Raw genomic sequence first — 5,844 nt, 5'->3', positions numbered from 1 at the left:
GTGTGTGTGTGTGTGTGTGTGTGTGTGTGTGTTACTGCTGGAAAGCATTAAAGCAGTGAAGCTGCTGCTTAATGGAAAACAATGAACTGTTTTCATTAGGGACACTTGCATGTTGGTGGAGTCCTTGTTTTTGTTTTTTTTTCCCTTTTATATTCCTGCAATTCTGACAAAACAAAACTATTGTAAGAAAATAATGTTACGTTTCACTAACCTTATTTTAGTTGATTTACTTGAAATTGAGAATTTTTTTCTGGTCCAAATGTCCTTATATGGTCAGGAAAATAAATGCAAAATCTATAATAAACTGTTTTAAGTTTGCATAGAAATATTAAATTTAAAGTTTTTCTCAAAAGTATTTAGATATTTACAATAAAGAACCTACTAATATATGAAGCTATAGTGACAAACAGAAGTAAACAAAAGAAGCACTTCTTGAAGGAATGCATACAGCACCCTGTGTTGAAAGGCAAAGTTTAAAAAACAATCTGACAGATTTTAATGTGTGTTGCACATCCTGGTTTGCTTACATTCATGTGTTTGTGTCCTTTTCTTCTTGGCACATTTTGAAGTTCAGTTCCTCCAGGAAAACATCTTCCCACCTGCCTGTTATTCAGAACCATCAGTTAAATGTTTGTTACACTAACAGTGATTGAGTTTTTATTTTGTTTAGAAATGTTAAGGCCTGTGAATGTCAGATGATTCAACATAATCATCGTGTTTCAACCTAAAAATCTCTTAGAAAAATCCCAATTTTTACACGAATTGAGACCAAACCCAACCCAGTCAGACTTCTTCAGAGTGATTCACAACTTGATAGGCGAGTTTATCTCCTCCTCCTGTGGTGATGGCATGAAGGGCGTTCAGCTCACACAACCCTTCGTGAAGCTTTGCGTGATCTTTTGTCTCGTCGTTTTGGTTTTCTACGCYGCTCTTCAGTCAGGGACCCTTTTCACTGAAATATCTCTCAACAAAGATGACAATCAATATTTCATGAATAGGCAGCAAGCACTACCGTGGAAAACTGAGATTTATCGTGTGGATGTTTTACACAAATCCACACCTGCGCGCRCACACACACACACACACAGAAACACTCACGCCTGAGTACTGAAATCCTGAAACTAATACTAATACTCTGAAGCTTTTAGAAGAGATACAAGAACATTCAACGTATTTGATACTTAGACTGTGATACTGTGACATAAACCCACAAATTGTCATAATTACTTTAAYTTTTTTATTTAATCTTTTTAGACAGAAAATCTGCTCCATTCTCATGATAGCCATCAAAATAATGAAAACTAACTCTACAGGATGTTTTAATTTTAATAAAGTTTCAAGGGGAGAGATTTGAACTTAAATCAAAGAACTAATTAGTTTTTAGTTTATTTTTATTTATTAAAARAACTWTAAAGAGCACAGATCCATTCACTTTAWTTACACTCCCAACAGTTCCATAAAACTCTTTAGTGTACAGTAAATTCATTTAGTTAAGATCTAAAGTACTATTTGAATGTTGGTTAGTTGATACATTTAGCCGGAAAKATCTTTAAAGTAATAGTTCAGATCTTTTGGAGTGGGGATATGTGGAATGTAAATGAGCAGTTATTATCTTACCTGTTACATCACTTTGTTTGATCTTCGTTTGGAGAAACAGACTTTAATTTGGAATGGCCTGATGAGCTAATGGCTAGTCTGATTGAGGACAAGGCCAGAGTGGACTGCTGGTGTCTTAAAAGAGTGCCAATCTCAAGCATTTGGTGGCGATTTATGGTATATTTTGTAAACACCTATGTCAGTTTTACAATACACCGATATAAAATTCCATAGTTATTTTCACAAGCAAATAGCAGCTAGCAGTACACKTACAGCTGACTTAAAATATGTTGGCTACAATGTAAAAATCAACCCTACTGTAGATCATAATACTGGAAATATAGGGTCCTGAGCGTCAAATAGTTACTGTTTTTGGCAAAAATATATTACAAGAACTGAAAACATGACATGGCATCAGTCTACTTCAGCCATTAGCTCACCAAACCAGTCAGAACCCAACACTATCTCCAACAGGTAAGATGATGTTTATCCATTACCATTCTATACACATGCAAAAAATAAAAAAATAATTAAAAGATCTGAACTGTCTTTATATATATATGTTTTAAACCCACAGGACCTTTAAAAAGCACGTGGTAGTTTCCAAAACCCAATGAGAATGGCTGCTTAGGAAGTAGCTCAGTTCTGCACACTCTGAAATGTAACACTGTATTACAGGGTTGGGGTCGATTCAGGTTGCCTTGATGGAGAACACCTGTTCACTTATGGCACTAAGGAATCAGCAGTATTACAGCATGTGATTACAATTGAATCCTACAGCAGAACAAACTTAACACAAAGTGTGTGTTCTTCGTGGTTTGAGCTCTCAGAAGAATGGACCCCAACCTTGCCTAAGCCATCAGTCTTTGTAAAATACACGGTTTCCAGGGAACTGAATAAAAAATGATTAAAAATATATATTTGAATGACCTTAGCCAGCTCTTATATGATGTTGTTTGTAGGTCTCGAGGCTGTCTGTTTTGTAAAAGCAAAAGAAAAAAAATCACAAGTAACATTTCTACCCATTGACTTTCTATGCTGTTGTTTCTGTATTAATGTTCTACTGTTCAGTGCATGTTGTAACTTTGGCGTTGTGGCTGGTTGTGATTCACACAAAGCCAATTCTTGTCATGTAAAAAGAAAAGAAAACCACACAAAAAAAAACAAGTGTCTAAATGTCTTCAGATATTTCTATTTCTTAAGAAAAAGCAACGTTTCCCTATGAATGACTCAAAATGAAATAAATCAAATCACTTTACATTTTGATTCATGAACTGTTGACTTTCTTTGCACACATGCCTACATACAGTATATTTCAGTATATTTCAGTGCATTTATGAAATATTTGGGGGCTGACAATGGAGAGGAAAGGACGGTAAATGAAGAGGAAGTTTGGGCAGGTGGAAGCTGCCAGGCCAGCCTCCCAAACTGTCTCCTCACAGCCCTAAATCGAGGGCTTCCCACCACCCGCCACTAGAGATACTCAGGGGAGAGAGGGGAGGACAGAGCTACAGGATGGCTCTTTGAAATCCAAGTGAGAAACAACGTTGCCATCTAGTGGTAGTTTATTGTCAGATAAAGGTAGTTTGGTGGTAATCAGACCTAACAAATGGGTTTCAGGTGACAGTCTTGGTAAGAGAAAGGAAAGGAACTGCAGCAGCACGACTGACCCAYGTCTGTACTCTGCTGTCTTCAAATACAGACTGAGATTGGGTCACATGCAAAACAGTGACGAACAGATCAAGATGCTTAGAAAAAACATGTCAGCACAGTAAATGACTGGTGTCTGCACAGTTTGAGCACAATGTGCAGATTCACTCCATTCCCATGAGATTTTTTTTAATCATCTCTATCTCCATCTTCTACTGCTTATTCATAGTTGGGTCTTGGAGGCAACAGGTCCAGGATCAAAACCCAGCAACACTTGGTTCCTCCTGGGGGGACTCCAAGGCGTTCCCTGGTCCGAGAAGATACCTGTACCTTCCAGCAAGTCCTGGGCCTGCCTCTGGGCCTCTTCACAGTGAGACGTGTCCAGAAAAACGCTAAAGGGAGGCATCCTAATCAGATGTCCAGTCCACCTCCACTGACTCCATTCACTAAGGAGCAGAAGCTCTGCTCTCCTCGTCCTATATTAAGGCTGCTGTTCCTATCTGGGATCTCCTCTTTTTAATCATGATCAATGATATTTGGGAGAAAAGTAAAAAAATTTCTGCCGCTACTTCAACACGATCAGTAAATAAGTCATGTCTCAGCAGCTGAGCCACTATAAAGTTAATTTTCCATTTTATATTTGGGAAAACTCACTATAAGTCACAATTTCTACATCAAATGCCACTTCTGTCTGTGAAAGTCATCATCTTAGTGAATACTTTATTCTGATTGGCTTTATGAAGATTACAAAAAAAATAATTAAATGAATAAAATGATCACTGTTTAATTTGAATTGCACCGGTTCAGGAGTCGAGACTCGCCAGCTAAGCCTGAGTAAACACGGCAACAAGGCCTGCATTACAACCTCAGTTTATGATCTACTGTAAGAGTTACAACTAAAACATCAAAGTACACTCATGGTACACAGAAAGTACATCATGTCCCAGGTATAAAATATGGATCACAGAATATTCCTAAAGGCCTAGCATCGCCTGATGCTTTCATTGCAGTAGGTTTAAACTGCATCAACTTTAACTCAATATGTGTAACACTGAAYTGAGTTGGAGCCTTTTTTTTTGTGTTGATCTTGTTTGAGATCTTACATGATGTTTGCTAGGTTCAGTGTTGTATAAAGTACCATAAAATGATACTTGAGTAAAAGTATAAGTATCTTACCAAAAAATTACTTTGGTAAAAGTAAAAGTCTCCTTCAGGAATCTTACTTTATTATTATTAAAGTATCTGATAATTTTTGTACTTAAGAATTAAAAGTATTGATTTAAAATGAGCAGATAGATTTTCTGTAACATTTATGAGGACCTCTCCAAAAGAATTGCAGAACTGACTGTTGTATTAAAATAAATAATTTGTTTAATTTAGGATGAACTAGTCCAGCTGTTTGTTTATATGCACATATCAAAGGCGCCCAAATGGATGGATGGATAGATGGGCTGTGGGTCCAATGCAATAATATAATTCATGAAATACAAATACTTCTTAAGTACAGTCCTTTCATTTTAATGATTATGTCCTGCTGGAGTGTGACATGATTTGTTTGTGTACAAACTAATATAGTATCAGAGTTTTATATATTTATACTTCTCATTCAACTGCAGTTACATTCACTCTATCCAGGAGGCACAATTTATATGGATAGTATTTGTTTTTTACAATAAGCTGGAATAAAATCAAGCACATATTAAGTAAAAGTAACAACTTTCTACTTCTTGCCTTTTTTAATGGAAGGAGTAGAAAGTACAGATAAGTGTGTGAAAATGTAAGAAGTAGAAGTAAAAAGTAAGCTGAAAAATAATTACTCAAATAAAGTAGATCCCCAAAAAATCTACTTAAGTACAGTAACAAAGTATTTGTACTTTACTTTACAACTCTGGCTAGGTTTAACCAAAACGGCTTTAACTAATCATTTCACAACAATTTTAGTTTCAAACTCTGACGAGCAAAATGAATTGCTTCTATAATAAACTTTTTTTTTTAAATCAATGCCATATTGCAGTTCAAAGATGGCAGATTAATCTTAGACTGAGTGTAGATTCAACATGAGCTTGATGTGCTCACCTTCACTGCAAAGCAACTCAAAGTCCTTTTGCAGACCTTTACTGTCACGTTTTACATAAAAGTGAACCCAAAACGCACTGGTTGCAAAGTTTCCACTGGCCTCTGAACTTCCTGACCATCACATCGATGATCATCTCTCACTGCATTCACTGTTTAGGCTGCCATCTGCGGCCAACCTCACACAGGTTTTCATTTAGTCTGAGCAAATCTTAATATCGAGCAGGAAGCTTGGCTTCGTGAACCACTTATAGGCTGAGCAGCTCGGCCAGTAAGGAGGGGGGCTCAGACGACTGGGCATCTGGTGAGGAGGACTCCTGGACGTCTCAGCGGGAYGGTGTTCTGGACGCGTTCCACCTGGAAGGAGGTCTCGAGGTAARCCCAGGACCCCCAGCTGTGAGGAACATTCTCTCCAGCTGGGGGTCCTGGCCTAGGAACGCCTCGGTGCTTGCCAAGAGGAGCTGGGAGAGGCAGCTGAGGGGGTGGTGGTGGATGTGTGTGTGTGTGTGTGTGTGTGTGTGTGTG

This window comes from Austrofundulus limnaeus, unplaced genomic scaffold (assembly GCF_001266775.1).
Source record: "Austrofundulus limnaeus strain Quisiro unplaced genomic scaffold, Austrofundulus_limnaeus-1.0 Scaffold35, whole genome shotgun sequence".
In the NCBI taxonomy this organism is placed as follows: Eukaryota; Metazoa; Chordata; class Actinopteri; order Cyprinodontiformes; family Rivulidae; genus Austrofundulus; species Austrofundulus limnaeus.
The sequence above is the reverse complement of the archived record's forward strand: the minus strand, read 5'-3'. Positions refer to the sequence as shown.